Source organism: Geotrypetes seraphini, chromosome 9 (genome assembly GCF_902459505.1).
Source record: "Geotrypetes seraphini chromosome 9, aGeoSer1.1, whole genome shotgun sequence".
Taxonomy (NCBI): domain Eukaryota; kingdom Metazoa; phylum Chordata; class Amphibia; order Gymnophiona; family Dermophiidae; genus Geotrypetes; species Geotrypetes seraphini.
The window spans coordinates 51,245,851-51,262,945 of NC_047092.1; the positions used below are offsets into that span (position 1 = coordinate 51,245,851).

At 52.2% G+C, this 17,095-nt stretch overlaps 1 protein-coding gene across 1 annotated transcript in view; it reads right to left on the reverse strand.

Annotated features, from left to right (window-relative positions):
- Nucleotides 1-17,095, reverse strand: part of CAPZA2 (capping actin protein of muscle Z-line subunit alpha 2) — a 96,679-nt gene that overhangs the window by 65,344 nt on the left and 14,240 nt on the right. The window lies entirely within an intron of this gene.

Consider the following 17,095-nt stretch of genomic DNA (forward strand, 5'->3'; position numbering starts at 1 on the left):
GACACAACCTGAGAGCCTCCATCAAGAACCTGGCTATATCTGGATGAAGGGCCAGGTAGATATTCAGTTGGGCTCTGAAACACGGGATACCTGCCACTTGTACTTTGAGAGAACCAACTGCTAGCCCTTTATTTGAGTCCTGCTAGGAGAAACACTAACACCAACAAGACTGGAGCTCGAAGCAGTTCCACCTTGTCTTTAACACCCTAGCACTGAAATGTCTCCTAGTCCTTAGCATAAGCAGACAGTAGTTGGCTTTTGGGCTCTAAGGAAAAAGAAGCAATAACTACCTCTGAATATCCCCTGCATTCAAACTTCATAAGTTCAAGGGCCATGCTGTAAGACAAAAGCATTCCAGTTCCTCTAGGAAAAGTGGTCCTTGAATCAGTACTCTGGATGTACTGCAAACCGGGGACCTGCGTTCCTCTGTAGATAGATTATATCTGCATAAGACGTGGAATTGTGGAATTTTCAAAACAGCATTAACAGACTTAAGGCCTCCAGCTGTTCGATACTTTCTCAGGAACTAATCTAATCTAAATCTTGGATTTATATACCATGTCATCTCCCCAAAAGGAGCTCAAATCGATTTACAGAAAAATCAATAATCAAAGTGAAAGATGTTAGATTAGAGAGAAAATAACTTATTAATGAAGACCCTCATCTGACATCTTAAAGCAGGGGTGTCACACTGAGGCCCGCGGACCAAATTTGGTCCACAGGGTAATTACATTTGACCCTCTGTTCCTTCCCTCCCTCCATCCCGGCCTCACCTTCAAAGCAGCCTGCACACCATCACCTGTAGTGAATCTAGCAGGCTGCCATTGACATCCGTAGCTTGTTCCCTCTGCCGCAGTTCCATACGTCAGAGGAAGGGCAGGACCACAGCAGAGGGAACATGTTGCGGAGGCCAACGGCTGCCTGCTAGGTTCACAATAGCACCAGTGATCCTCTGCAGGCTGCTTTAAAGGAGAGACCGGGAAGCCAGAGGATGCTAGAAAGAAGGCGGGCCCTGGTGTAAAGAAGGGGGAAGGTGGTGAGACCTGGTGTAGAAGTATACAGAGGGAAGGAGGGGTCCAAACAGATGTGCATATGCTGGACTGAGGGGGGGTCAGGGGAAGAAATAATGGGTCTAAAAACAGAGGAGAGGGAGAGAGACAGTGGACAATAGGATGGCGGGAAGGAAGGAACAGAAAGGGAGAGAAGTTGGACACAAGGGTTGGTGTGGATGGAGGATAGAGATACTGGATAGGAGGGTAGTTGGGAAGAGAAAGGGAGTAATGGTAAACCCTGGGGTGGTGGGGAAGGAGAGAGATGCTGGATGAAAGGGTAGTAGAGAAAAGGAGAGATGGTGAATCTTGGGATCGTGGGGTTCATCACTGCACCTGTGGGGATGGAGACAAAAAAAAGGAAAGATGCCAGACCTCCGGGAAGGGAAACGGAAGGGGAGGACAGAGATGGAAGATGGATGGTTAGCAAGGAGAAAGAAGAAAACAACAAATAGGCAAGAGACTCTGGCAAGCAAGTTATCAAAAGACAATCAGAGCCTGGGACCAACATGATTTGAATAATGACCAGACAACAAAAGGTAGAAAAAATAATTTTATTTTCTGTTTTGTGATTATGTCAGATTTGAAATGTGTATCCTGCCACAGCTGGTGTTAGACAACAAGCTTGAACTAGGATCTAAAAGAGAGAGGAAAAGCACAGTTACTTACCGTAACAGGTGTTATCCAGGGACAGCAGGCAGATATTCTCACATGTGGGTGACGTCATCCACGGAGCCCCGGCGCGGACAGCTTTTCAAGCAAACTTGATTGAAGATTTCAAGTTTGCTAGTGCTGCACCACGCATGTGTGTGCCTTCCTGATCCACTAGAGGGCGCATACCCTCCACATGGTCCTCAGTTCAGATAGCTAGCAAAGAAGCCAACCTCGGGGAGGCGGGCGGGTTGTGAGAATATCTGCCTGCTGTCCCTGGATAACACCTGTTACGGTAAGTAACTGTGCTTTATCCCAGGACAAGCAGGCAGCATATTCTCACATGTGGGTGACCTCCAAGCTAACCAAAAAAGGGACGGAGGGAAGTTGGCAATTCAAGAAAACAGATTACTCAAAACCGACTGGCCCAACAGGCCATCGCTCCTGGACAGAGTATCCAGGCAGTAGTGGGAGGTGAAAGTATGAACCGAAGACCAAGGGGCAGCCTTGCAAATCTCCTCGATAGGCGTCGACCTGAGGAAAGCTACAGAAGCCGCCATCGCTCGGACATATGTCCCGCGACTCGACCATGCAGCGCGAGACCAGCCTGAGCGTAGCAAAAGGAAATACAAGCAGCCAACCAGGGACAAGTTGCGCTTGGAAACTGGGCGTCCCAACCGATTAGGGTCGAGGGACAAAAACAATTGAGGAACCGTCTGAGGAGACTGAGTGCGTTGAAGATAAAAAGCCAACGCCCTCTTACAGTCAAGTGTGTAAAGCGCCACCTCGCCCGGAGGCGAGTGGGGCTGCAAGAAAGAGACCAAAAAAACAATGAAACGAGTGAGAGGAAAGTCCAAAACCACCTTGGGCAAGAACTGGGGTGAGTACTCAGGACCACCGTGTATGAAAAAATACAGGAAAAGATGGGTCCGCAACCAGAGCTTGCAGCTCACTGATTCACGAGCAGACGTGAGAGCAACCAGGAATACCATCTGCCAGGTGAAGTAATTCAAAGAGCTCTAGCAATGGAATCAATAGAGGTATCACCAATTGAGTCAGGACCACACAAAGATCCCAAACCACCGGAGGGGCTTTGAGCTGAGGATGTACACTGAAGAGATCCTTCATAAAGCGGGAAACCGTCGGATAGACGGGGAGCAGCGTCCCATCAAGCGGCCGATGACAGGCAGCAAAAGCACAGAGGTGGGCTCGAATAGATGTCGATTCGAGACCAGACCGAGACAAGTGAAACAGATAAACCAGCACTGAAGGCAAGGAGGCAGAGAGCGGATCCGTGCGGTGCTCAGCACACCACGCAGCAAATCAGGACCATTTCTGGGAATAGCATTGCCGAGTGGAGATCTTTCGAGAGGCCTCGAAAACACCCCCACCGACTTGAAACAGAAGGAGGGAGGCACCTTGCGAGGAACTAAGCTGATAAGTGTAGAGACTGCAGATTGGAATGCAATAGAAACCTCAACTCTGAGACAGCAGAGAAGGGAGCAGAGGTAAGAACAGAGGTTCCCTGACATGCTGGAGGAGCAGGGAGAACCGCAGCTGCCAGGGCCACAGAGGAGCCATCAAGATCATGGTGGCGCAGACCGACAGGAGGAGTATCAAAGACCTGAGAATCAGAGTAAAGGAAGGGAACACATAGAGGAACCTGCCCATCCAATCGAGAAGGAAAGCATCCACCTCGATGCGAACCCGGGAGAACATCCTCGAGCAAGATCGAGGCAACCAGTGAGTGAGGGGCAAAGCGAACAGAACTACCTGTGGGGTTCCCCACCAAGCAACCACATGCCGCAGAGTCTGAGAATGGAGCGACCATTCATGCGGCTAAAAAGGGTGACGCAACGTGTCCACCAGACAATGCTGCACGCCCCAGAAATACACCGCCCAAAGAAAGAAGTAGCGGTGTAACGCCCCCTGCAAAAGACGAAGGGCTCCCCTGCAAAGTAACAGGGAACCTTGTACACCCTGGCTTGGTCACAGAATACATCGCCCCCGGGATGACGGGACTCACCAGGACCCCGCAATCCAGCAACCAATAACGAAAATCCTTCACGGCATTGTAAATGGCCCGGAGCTTCAGCAGATTGATGCGGCTGCGACGGTCCGCACCCGACCAAAGAATCCGAGTCCGAAGGCCGTAGTGTTGCGGCCCTAAGCCGATGCCGAGGAGTCCATCGGCAGAACCTTCTGATGCAGGGATACGAAGAGGTGGCCCACCAACGAAACCAGCGCACCACAAAAGCGCTGGGAAGCGGGATCCCTATCCTGCCATCACTGAGATGCTCGGGTGCAGTGGGGAACACGAAGAGGAAACCAGGCGAACATCGGGACATGAACCGTGGAGACCCAAGATCCCAAAGCATCAGCATCAGCTCGGCCGAAAACAGCTGAGTCACCAGCTGACTCAGGCGCAGACAGGCGGCCCGCTGAGGCAGTGGCAGAAAAGACCGGAGGCGGACCGAGGACAGAGGGGCCATCGTCCGGTATAAACAGACAAGGCCCTCTCCCTGAGGTCGAGACAAGAAGGAGCGCAGACAAACTGGGTCCAGGTCCGCCCTGACGGACTCCCGAGACTGGGGCGGACAGAGACTGAAACGCTCCCAGATTAGAAACTAGTGCAGGTCCCGAAGAGCCAGGACCAGACGTAGCCGGGAGGATGGGAACACCCCACCGACAGAGGCGAGGCTATACTCCCAGTGCGTAGACACGGTGACACCCCTCCCGAAGGGAGGGGAGGAATCCCCAGAAGAGAGCAGCCCGGAGGCTATGCGAGAATAGTCAAAAAGACGGCCAGGAGTCGCCGAAGCCGGCGGCTGGACCACAACCCGGAGCTGCTGCAGCTATTGCGACTGCTGCGAAGGAGGCCGAGATAACACAAGAAAGGTATCCGGAGGGCCCCTCCGGAGAAGGAGTCCAAACCACCAAGGCAGAAGGGATTCAGCTGAAGGCGTCCCGATAGGCGAAGGACCGGTCGCGGTCTGAAAGGTGGTTAGTGGCTTCCGCAAGAGAGGCCTCAAGCAACGCAGTACTCACGCAAGGAAAGGTGGTGAGACGATCCTGGAGGGTCGGAGCCACAGCCACACTCTGCGCCAAGCGAGATGACGCATGGCGGGAGCAATAGAGCCGGAGCAGGGGGAGAGTCTCCTCCAGGAAACCAAACTCCGCACCACAACCAAATAGGAGCCGGAGACGCCGAGGCACAGAGCCACAGACGAAGTCGAGGCACGAAGCCCCCGTCGAAACCGGGGCGCAAACCCGCAGCCGACGCCGAGGCCCAAAGCCTCAGCCGATGCCGAGGCATAAAGCCCATAACGACGCTGCGGCACCAAGCCCCAGTTGACTCCGAGGCACAAGGCCACAGTCAACCAAAGGGCACAAGGCCCCAAGCGACGCCAAGTCACAAAGCTCCGGTCAACGCCGAGGCACAGAGCTCCAGCCGACGATGAGGCCCCCAGCCTCAGTCGACGTCGAAGCACAAGCATCAGGCGACGCGGAGCACCCGGCTCAGCCGACGTCAAAGGTACAAAGCATCCATCGATGCCGAGACACCAAGCCCCAGTTGACGTCGAGGCAGAAAACCTCAGACGACGGCGAGGCACAAAGCCTCAGTCGACGTCGAGGCACAAAGCCTCAGACGACGTCGAGGCACAAGTCTCAGGCGACGTCGAGGCGCACAAGCCTCAGACGCCGCCGAGGCACAAAGCCTCAGACGACGTCGAGGCACACAGCCTCAGTCGACGTCGAGGCACAAAGACTCAGTCCACGTCGAGGCACACAGCCTCAGTCGACGTCGAGGCACACAGCCTCAGTCCACGTCGAGGCACACAGCCTCAGTCGACGTCGAGGCACACAGCCTCAGTCGACGTCGAGGCACAAAACCTCAGTCGACGTCGAGGCACAAAGCCTCAGTCGACGTCGAAGCACAAAGCCTCAGACGACGTCGAGGCCCAAAGCCTCAGCCGACGTCCAGGCACAAAGCCTCCGCCGACGTCCAGGCACAAAGCCTCCGTCGACGTCCAGGCACAAAGCCTCCGTCGACGTCCAGGCACAAAGCCTCCGTCGACGTCCAGGCACAAAGCCTCCGTCGACGTCCAGGCACAAAGCCTCCGTCGACGTCCAGGCACAAAGCCTCCGTCGACGTCCAGGCACAAAGCCTCCGTCGACGTCCAGGCACAAAGCCTCCGTCGACGTCCAGGCACAAAGCCTCCGTCGACGTACGCAGCCTCAGTTGACGTCGAGGCACGAAGCCCCAGTCGACGTCGAGGCACACCGAAGTCCGTCGAGGTTCAGAAGTCGGCACCGTACCAATGAAACTGGTAAGAAAGGTGCAGCAGTACGCTCCATAAGGGCAACCTCGTGAAGAGTATTCCCATGAAAGGAGGCACGCATCGAAGGTCTCGTAGAGGCGGGCACGATCGCACTCGATGCCTGGAATGCCTGAGACTCAGCCGGTGGCGTTACCAAGGTAATGCACCTAGAAGAAGAAAGAAAGAAAAACTTACCGGGGATCGAATACCCAGTCCGATTCCAACGAAGGAAAGAGGGTCCCGGCCATTCTGCTCACACGAGGTGAGCCCAGAGAGAGGCCAGGGAAGAAGAAAATACAGCTGCAGCCAAAGAGGCCTAGCCGCATGGCTGAGGCCCAAGAAGGGCCTGCCGGAGGAAAAACACAATAAAAAGTCCTTTTTTTTTTTTGAAACAAAGAAAATACACGATCAATTAACAAACGCACAGCGACTCCCTAACAAAATAAAGAAGCCGCGGTGCCAGAAAGGCACTTAGAAGAACGCAGAGAAGAGAGACAAGGTCTTTCTGGCTCAGCGGAAAACTAAGAACTGAGGACCATGTGGAGGGTATGCGCCCTCTAGTGGATCAGGAAGGCACACACATGCGTGGTGCAGCACTAGCAAACTTGAAATCTTCAATCAAGTTTGCTTGAAAAGCTGTCCGCGCCGGGGCTCCGTGGATGACGTCACCCACATGTGAGAATATGCTGCCTGCTTGTCCTGGGATAAAGTCTTTTTTATTTCTGTTTACATCACAGAGCCGGAATGAGGTTAGAGAGGCTGTAATCCTATACTTCTACTAAGACTAAGGGGTCCTTTTATTAAGGTACACATTTAGCGCGCGCTAAATTGATTAGTGTACCTTAAAGCACAGTTACTTACCGTAACAGGTGTTATCCAGGGACAGCAGGCATATATTCTCACATGTGGGTGACGTCATCTACGGAGCCCCAGCGCGGACAGCTTTTCAAGCAAACTTGCTAGAAGTTTCAAGTTTGCACACTGCACCACGCATGTGTCTGCTTCCTCGCCCACTAGAGGGCGCGTTCCACCTCGTGGTCCTCAGTTCCATCACTAGCAAAGAAGCCATCCCCGGGGAGGCGGGTGGGTTGTGAGAATATATGCCTGCTGTCCCTGGATAACACCTGTTACGGTAAGTAACTGTGCTTTATCCCAGGACAAGCAGGCATGATATTCTCACATGTGGGTGACCTCCAAGCCAACCAAAAAAGGGCAGGTGGGAGGATGGTAATTTATGAAAACAGGTTACGTAACACCGACTGGCCAAACCGGCCATCGCTTCTGGACAAAGTGTCCAGGCAATAGTGGGAAGTGAATGTATGAACCGAAGACCAAGTGGCAGCTTTACAAATGTCCTCCATAGGAGTGGATCGGAGGAAAGCAACCGAAGCTGCCATCGCTCGGACCTTATGCCCCGTGACACGCCCCGAGAGCGGGAGACCAGCCTGAGCGTAGCAAAAAGAAATGCAAGCAGCCAACCAGTTGGACAAGGTGCGCTTAGAAACCGGATGTCCCAGACGATTAGGATCAAAGGACAAAAACAATTGAGGAACCTTCCGATGAGACTTGGTACGTTGGAGGTAAAATGCCAATGCCCTCTTACAGTCAAGAGAATGGAGCGCCGTCTCGCCAGGATGGGAGTGGGGCTTAGGAAAAAACACAGGAAGGACAACCGACTGATTCAAGTGGAAATCCGATACAACCTTTGGCAAAAACTTCGGATGTGTGCGCAAAACCACCTTATCATGATGGAACACCGTGAAAGGTGGATCCGCCACTAGAGCTTGCAACTCACTAACTCTTCGAGCCGAAGTGAGCGCAATCAGAAAAACCACCTTCCAAGTCAGGAATTTGAGAAGGGATACGTCCATGGGCTCAAAAGGAGGTTTCATAAGTTGAGCCAGGACAACATTCAAATCCCAAACCACCGGAGGAGGCTTCAGAGGGGGACAAACATTGATTAGCCCCTTCATGAACCGTTGCACCATAGGGTGAAGCGAGAGAGCACGACCATCCAAGTGCCGGTGAAAAGCTGAGATGGCACTGAGATGTACCCGGACAGATGTCGTCTTCAGGCCTGATTTAGACAAATGCAACAAGTAGTCTAAAACCGACGCCACCGGGATGGAATCAGGATTCAGATGACGCGAGGAACACCAAGATGAAAATCTGGTCCACTTTTGTGAATAACAAAGCCTGGTCGAGACCTTGCGCGAGGCTTCCAAAACCTCCTTCACTGACTGAGAAACCCGGATTGAAGTGAAGGGGAAAGGAACCAAGCAGTCAGGTGCAAGGACTGAAGATTGGGATGCAACAGCGAACCCCGACTCTGAGATAGCAGAGAGGGAAACACAGGCAGAAGCAGAGGTTCCCTGACACTGAGTTGAAGAAGCAGGGAGAACCAATGCTGCCGAGGCCACCGAGGCGCAATGAGAATCATCGTGGCCGTGGATGACTTGAGACGCACCAACGTTCTCATGATCAAGGGAAAAGGAGGGAACGCATACAGGAACCTCCCCCCCCAGTCCAGAAGGAAGGCATCCGCCTCCAGACGGTCCGGGGAGTACATCCTTGAACAATATAGGGGTAGTTTGTGAGTCTCCGAGGAGGCAAACAGGTCCACCTGCGGAGTCCCCCAACGGTCGAAGACCTCGCGTAGAACTCTGGAGTGGAGAGACCACTCGTGCGGCTGAAGAAGCCGACTGAGCTTGTCTGCCAAGCAGTTCTGGTCCCCCTGAATATAGACCGCTTGTAGGAAGATGTTCCGGGAAATTGCCCACTCCCAAAGGCGAAGCGCCTCCCTGCAGAGGGGCCAAGAGCCCGTGCCACCCTGCTTGTTGACATAGTACATTGCTACCTGGTTGTCCGTGCGAACTAGGACTACCTGATCGCGGAGAAGGTGGTCGAACGCCCGGACCGCCAAGTAAATGGCTCGAAGTTCCAGCACATTGATGTGACGAAGACGGTCCTCCGACGACCACAGACCTTGGGTCCGCAGCCCGTCTAGATGGGCCCCCCACGCATACTCCGAAGAGTCCGTGGTCAGGACCCTGCGAAAGGGAGGGGCTAGAAACAGCAATCCCCCGGAAAAATTGGAACAGTCGGTCCACCAACGGAGCGACCGTTTCAAAGAAGGAGTGACCGTAATGAGGCGGGACACCGGATCGCAATCCTGGCGCCACTGGGAGGCCAGAGTCCACTGAGAGATTCTCAGGTGCAGTCTGGCAAAAGGGGTGACATGGACCGTTGATGCCATGTGGCCCAGAAGCATCATCATGCGCTGGGCCGACACCACCTGAAGCTGCGAGACCCATCGCCCCAGCCGAACCAAGGCCTCCAACCGAGGCTGCGGAAGGTACGCACGCCGGCGCACAGTGTCCAGCACTGCGCCTATAAATTGAAGAGACTGGGCCGGTTGCAACTGCGACTTGGGGAAATTCACCTCGAATCCCAGCTGTTGAAGGAAGGCTATACACTGTCGGGTCGCTGAGATAACCCCCTCCCTGGTCGTGCTTTTGATCAGCCAATCGTCCAGGTAGGGGAAAACCTGAAGACCCCGAGTCCTCAGGGCCGCCGCGACCACGACCATACACTTCGTGAAGACTCGAGGGGACGAAGCTAGGCCAAAGGGCAGGACCCTGTACTGCAGGTGCAAGTCCCCCACCTGGAACCTTAAAAACTTCCGGAAGGCAGGATGCACCGGAACATGAGTATATGCCTCCTTCAGGTCGAGGGAGCACATCCAGTCCCCTTCCTCCAAGAGAGGGTATAGAACCGGGAGAGACAGCATCCGAAATTTCTCCCGGACCAGGAATTTGTTGAGCTTCCTGAGGTCCAGTATAGGGCGTAGGTCCCCGGTCTTTTTCGGGACCAGAAAAGTAGCGGGAGTAAAAACCCCGTCCCTCGCTGATCTGCGGAAACCGGTTCGACCGCACGAAGCTTCAGCAGGGCCCGGGCCTCGGCCAGCAGAAGGGGAAGCTGGTTCCGATTGAATGTGGAGGGTCCCGGAGGCATATCCGGTGGCACAGACAAGAAATTGAGAGAGTAACCCTCGGAGACGGTCCGGAGCACCCAGGCGTCTGATGTAATTTCGGTCCAGGCTGGATAAAAGGACCGAAGGCGCCCCCCTATAGGCAGGGATGTGTGAGCGGCGGCGGAGGGGAACCTGCCCCATCCGCTCAGCCCGTCAAAAAGAAGGCGCGGGCTTGGAAGGGCCCTGCGCCGGGGCTTGCGTTTGTCCCCCTCTGCCCCTCTGAGCCTGGCGTCGAGGTGGCGGTCTGGAAAAGGCAGGAGTAGATTTTTGAGGATACCTCCTCGGGGGAGGGCGGAAGAGTTTCTGCGGCGGGGGTCTAGGCTTGGGCCGGACCAAGGAGGCCAACGAGCGCTCCTGCTCAGACAACCGCTTGGTCGCCGCCTCTAATGACTCATCAAAGAGCTCGGACCCCACACAAGGCAAATCCGCAAGGCGATCCTGCAGGTTTGGGTCCATGTCGAGGGTGCGAAGCCAGGCCAAACGGCGCATTGCCACCGCGAAGGCCGACACCCTCGAAACCAGCTCAAATGCGTCGTACAAGGCGTGAAACAGGTACAACCGCAGTTGAGACAGGTTGGTCATGAATGTATCAAAACCTGCCTTCTGGGAGTCCGGCATGGAGTCACGAAACTGAGGGAGGTCCCTCACCATACCCCGAAGATAGGAGGAAAAGGTGAAGGCATAATTTAGCACCCTGGTGGCCATCAGGGAATTGGAATAAAGGCGACGGCCAAACTTGTCCAGGGTTCGGCCCTCCCTACCAGGTGGAACCGCCGCAGAAACCCGGGAAGGTTGAGACTTCTTAAGGGCAGATTCCACCAGCAAAGACTGGTGGGAGAGCTGCGCCTTGTCGAATCCCTTAGCCGGCACCGTCCTGTATTTGCCCTCCATCTTGGACGGGACTGACGTGACTGTAAGGGGGCTTGATAAATTTTTTAACCAAGTCTGCAGGAGAACCTTATTGTATGGGAGCCGAGGAGCCTCCCTAGGCGGAGTTGGAAGATCCTGCTCCTCAAGGAACTCCTTGGAATAGTGGGATCCGACCGAGAGGTCCAACCCGAGAGCCTTGGCCATGTCTCGCACAAAAACCGAAAATGAAGACGGTTTGGCAGCCGGGGAAGGAGACCTCGACTTCCTCGCCGATGAAACCGGAGAGGCCTCGTGCGAATAATATAAGGGATCTCTCCCTGACCCCGAGCCCCACGATGTCCTTTCCACAGGCCTCAAGGGGGTAGGAGAATGAGTCCGCCTCGACGAGGCCCGGGGCGAGGACCCCGGGGTCCGGGGGACGAGAGCCCTTTCCCGTTTCCTCGGCGAGGAAGAACGGGACACCCGAGGCGCCGGGGAACGGAGAAGCTTGGGATTGTCAATACGCAACTCCGACACCCGCAACGCCTCGCCCCCGATCGGGGAAGACCGACCGCGCCCGCGAGGGCGAACCCCGTGAGCGCTTCGGCTTCCTCGGCCGGCGCCTCGACCGAGTCCGAGGCGAGGGCGAAGACCCCCGGGAGGACCTCGAGGAGGAGGACGAGGAAATGCGGCGGACCCGACGCATCCTGTCCCGGGGCCGCACACTACGCTCCGGCTGATCCCCCGAGGTCGATGGCAAGACCGAAGCCGAGGCCGAGGTGGGCTGAGCCTCGATAACCGAGACCGAGGTCGGAGGAGCCCCGGTCTCCGAGGTCGAGGGAGCCCCGGCACCCGAGGCCGAGGTCGCTGGGGCCGAGGCCACCGAGGTAAACAACCGCCGGGGTCGCAGCCCGTTGCAGCTGTTCCAGGGCCCCCGACAGCTCCGATGATATGAGCGCTCTGAGGAGGTCCTGGAAAGCCGGAATCCCGACGAAAGTCGGGAGGTCCGACTCCGGGGCATGCTCCCTGGAGGGCGACCTCGGTCTCGAGTGTTCCCTCGGGGCATGCACGGGCGGGGCCCGAGGCGGGGCCGAGGACGACCCACCCGCCTTGGTGGAAGCAGAGGACGGCTTCTTTGCAGACCCTGTAGGGGATGGAAAAGAGGACTTACCCGAGGTAGTCTTCGGTCCCGAGGTCGACTTAGCCGTCGAAGGGCGAGGAGAAGCCGAGGGCCCCGAGGTCGTCGAGGCCGAGGTCGAGGCCGGGGCCGAAGCCGAGGCCGACGTCGAGGCCTTCACCACGGGGTCCACTGCAAATAACTCCGCCATCCTAGATCTCCTGCGGCGGAGAGCTCTGGGTTGAAAAGTGGAACAACGATCGCACGAGGTCGTAGGGTGTTCCGGGCCCAGACAAATGATGCACCACCGGTGGGGGTCTGTAATAGAAAGCAGTCTCTCGCACCGGCTGCACTTTTTGAAGCCCGTCACAGGACGGGACATCAACGTAAAGACCGGCCGGGAACGATCGACGTCCCGCGGCCACGGCTTCCGGGAGCCCCCGGAGGCCAAAGAAAAGAAAAATATTTTTTTTTTTTTTTTTTTTGAAAAGAAGAAGAATAAAGAATAAAGAATAAACACGATAAGCACAGCGACCGAAAAATCAGACGCGGTGACAGAAGCAGCGAAAAAGGATTTGGAGCTCACTAACCACAGGGCTTACTGGCTCCGCGGCAAAAAATGAACTGAGGACCACGAGGTGGAACGCGCCCTCTAGTGGGCGAGGAAGCAGACACATGCGTGGTGCAGTGTGCAAACTTGAAACTTCTAGCAAGTTTGCTTGAAAAGCTGTCCGCGCTGGGGCTCCGTAGATGACGTCACCCACATGTGAGAATATCATGCCTGCTTGTCCTGGGATAATAAAAGGACCCCCCAGTATCTCAATAAAAAATCTGGCCTGCTACTTAGCCTATGTTTTAGATTTCAGCCTCTTATGTGAATGAGTTTGACACCCCTCTCTTAGAGAAGATAGAAAATTGTTCTAAGGAAAAATTAGTTAAGAACTGTTGAAATAATAGTGTTTTCATAAATTTACGGAAAATCTGGAAGGAGAGAAGAGTTCTAACACAAGAGGGAATCCCATTCCAAATCATTGTAAAAGTATAGAAGAAATATCGAGCCAAGATGCATTACCTTACATTGTTTGGCATTAAAACTCAGTTGACAATGGTCTGCAACTTGGCAACTGAGTTTTAATGCCAAAAAATGTAAGGTTATGCACCTTGGCAGCAGAAATCCATGCAGAACTTACACTCTGAATGGTGAGACCTTAACAAGAACTGCTGCAGAACGGGACCTAGGAGTAATCATTAGTGAAGATATGAGACTGCCAATCAAATAGAGAAAGCTTCATCCAAGGCTAGGCAAATGCTGGGATGCATCCGAAGTTTTGTCAGCCGGAAGCCCGAAGTTGTAATGCCGTTGTACAGGTCCATGGTGAGACCTCATTTAGAATATTGTGTTCAATTTTGGAGGCCACATTATCAAAAGGATGTGCTGAGAGTGGAGTCGGTTCAGCAAATGGCCACCAGGATGGCCTCAGGACTCAAGGATCTCCCATATGAGGAACGTCTAGGCAAGTTGCAGCTATATATAATAGATATAATATAATATATAATAGAGATATAATAGAGACGTTCAAATATGTTACTGGCCATATTGAGGTAGAAGATATCTTTTTCCTTACAGGACCTACGGCAACAAGAGGGCATCCGTTGAAACTCAGGGGTGGGAGATTTCATAGCAACACTAGGAAGCATTTCTTCACCGAAAGGGTGGTTGATCGTTGGAATGATCTTCCACTTCAGGTAATTGAGGCAAGAAATGTGCTCGATTTTAAGAAAAAATGGGATAAGCATTTGGGTTCACTTCGAGGAAGTGGTTGGGGGGAGGGTCCTTAGGGTGGGCTGACTTGTTGGGCCGGTGGCCCGTTTCTGCCATCATATTCTATGTTTCTATATTACCAATAGATTTTATTCCTTTTAAAGATGGAAAGGACAGTTTAAATTTCTGAGAGTTTCTTGAATCAGAAGATCTCTGATTATTCAAAGATAGAGGAATCAAAGACGTAAATAAATAGCCCATGTATGATTTTAAAAACCATAGAAGCACACTTAAACTGGGCAAGGGTCCTGCTGCATGAAGGATGGGGAGGGAGGGATGGAAGGAAGGATAGAAGCTGGGCAAGGGCCCTGCTGCACGAGGGATGGGAGGGCGGGAAGAAAGGATAGAAGCTGGGCAAGGGTCCTACTGCACGAGGGATGGGAGGTAAGGAAGGAGGGAAGCTGAGCAAGGGTCCTGCTGCACAAGGGATGGGAGGGAAGGAAGGATAAAAGCTGGACAAGGGTCCTTCTGCACAAGGGATGGGAGGAAAGATGCTGCACATGTGGGGGAGAAAAAGGAAAGAAAAAGAATTGGGTGAAGGAGAAGAAGGGAGAGATGATCATGTACATACCCCGAAAATAAGACCTAGTACGTTTTTTGGGCCTAAAATTAAGACAATGTCTTAATTTTGGGGAAACACGGTATCTTCAAATTTTTAGCCCACTCTCTCAAATGAGTTCAGTATGGGTTACAAATAAGGTACTCAATCATTTTCACAATCTATCTAATGTACCTGGGGCAGTGTAGGATTAACTCCCATTTACAAAACTGTGCTAGCGTTTTTAATGCTAGCCACGGCGGTAATAGCTCCGACGCTCATAGGAATTCTATGTGTCGAAGCCATTATCGCTATGGCCAGCACTAAAAAGACTAATGCAGTTTTGTTAAAAAAAAAAGGGGGGGGGGTAAATGGCTGGCCCATGGTCACAAGGACCTGTGCGGGGTTTGAACCCACCACCTCATGGTACTGAGGTTGTAGCTCTAATCATTATGCCACACTCTCCTCCTAGGACTGTAATAATCCCAAGCAAATTTGTGGACTTGTATAGATGACGCACAGATGGGTCCTCTCCCATCTCCCTCTTGACCACCAGTCCTAGCTGAGACTCAGTCTCCCAAGAGTGAAGCATCACTCTGTTTCAGTAAAGGCATAGATCGAGACTCCCCATCATCATCCAAGTCACTTTCAGACTGGTCCTCCGCATCTTGAACAGTATCCTGCTCCAGGTGGAGTGCGGCCATGTGAGGAAAAAACCCTTGTGTGGCCTCTGGATAATCTGCACAGGAGAATCTTGGAAGCTTAGAATAGCCTTCCATATAAGACTCATAAAATCAGGAGTAAAATCCTGACAGTGGACTCTACTTTCCTCTTTTTGTGCTCCATGTATCTATGCCCCTGCGTTTTGCTACACTGCAGACCCAAAGTTCCAAGAGTGCTTCCTCCCTGCAGCTGTGATCCTTGGTGGCTCTCCAGCCGTAGACCACAGGGGACTAAGCCCAAGGCTCCCCCCCCCCACCAATGTGTTCCGTGACACTCCTCAGTCGACCATCCAGCACAAATCTGGCATAATATTTGGGTAAAAGTCTGGAGTTCATTACTATCGATTCTGAGCTGAATTAATGGATTTTGAAGCAGATGGAGGACTTTGAAATAAAACTGGGAAATCCAAAAATGGCCACAGCAGTGTTTTTGGCGCCAAAATGACTTAAATCAGCCAAACTAAATCCTAGATTTTACTGAAAAGGGGTTTCTGCATTAGGGGAGCCCTCTGGGCAGCCTTAGAAATTCTCAAAAATTCAGTTTTAGGACACTCCCCTCCCCCGATTTTCCCATAGGTTGAAACAGTGTATACTCACTGTGCCATGCTGTGCTGTAAAGGTGCTGCAGTCTGCTTCAGCTCAGAAGGGGAGCTGGTTGCTGCCTCAACAGAATGTTCAGCTTCTAAATAAAAAAATAATGCCAAAGTCTTTGGGCTGTCAGCTGGAGCGAGACCAGGCTGGACACTACCCCTACTAAACCACACATGTGAAGGTGAGAGGCGATGAAAGTCCCCCACAAGGATCAGCTGCAGGTGCCAAAGCCTGCGCTTAAGCTACTGAAGAAAAAAAAAAAAAAAATAAGGGGGCAAGCTAGCTTCAAGGGGTATGGACCCCAAGCTCCAAAATATTAAGCAGGCTGACTAACAGGTACCACAGAGGGATTGGCCTGACCTCAAGTCTACTTTTCCTAGGCAGAGTTACCTCAGAAATACTGGGAACTCTGGAGCACCAAAACCCTCCAAAAGTTTTGAACAGAGCAGATCAGACACACACCTTACTACAAGTGTGCAGAAGGAAAAACTAAAGGGACAGCAGATTTCACTGAGGAAGAAGGAGTTGGAAACTGTGCAAGGTTTGGATTCACTACTCGTTTGTCCAGAATGACACACCTACTGCACTAGAATGTCAATTATTATTTGGAATTACATAGCTATTTTCATTCAAATGAGATTCCAAAGCAATTTACTATTTTAGAGAGAAAATAACCCTGAACTACTGCCTGGAAGTGGTTTTTAACATGCAAGCTTCCAAAGCATTGAAGGGAAAAAGAATAAGAGGGTAAGTAATCAAGGTGCAGTAAAAAGTGAGCTTTCACCATATGAGTCAGCAACCTGTGGTATAATAGTCCTGAAGGTTGCCGACAAATAAAAGATAATAAAAATTAGTCTAGTCTATCATAGAAGGAAGTCTTGCAATGTTAACAATTAGTAGGTTCTGCAGGTAAGCTAATTAGATATTGTGAGAATAGCAGTGTTTTTAAGGTTTTCTGAAATAATTGCAATTGGTCTATCATTCTAATAGTACCAGGAAGTCTATTCCAAATCTCTATCAACTTGAAAACATAGGACTGACAAAGTTTCCCAGTTGATTTAATTCCCTTGAAAGAGGGAAACAATAATTTGTGCTTCTGTGTGTTTCTCAAATATTCCATAAAGAAGTTTGAAAATAATACTTGCGCATTTAAATTGGATCCTGAAGCAAACAGGAAGCCAATGAAGCTTTCTAAGCAAAGGAGAGACATGATCAAACTTTTGTTTCCCAAAGATAAGTTTTGCTGCCGTGTTTTGTAGTAACTGAAGATGTTGCAATTTGCCTTGCTTGATACCCAGATACACAGACTTGCAATAGTCCAATTGAGCAAGCACAGTGGACTATACCAACAATGAAAAATGTTCCTGATAAGAGTAGTGATCTAACTTTTTTTCAACATGC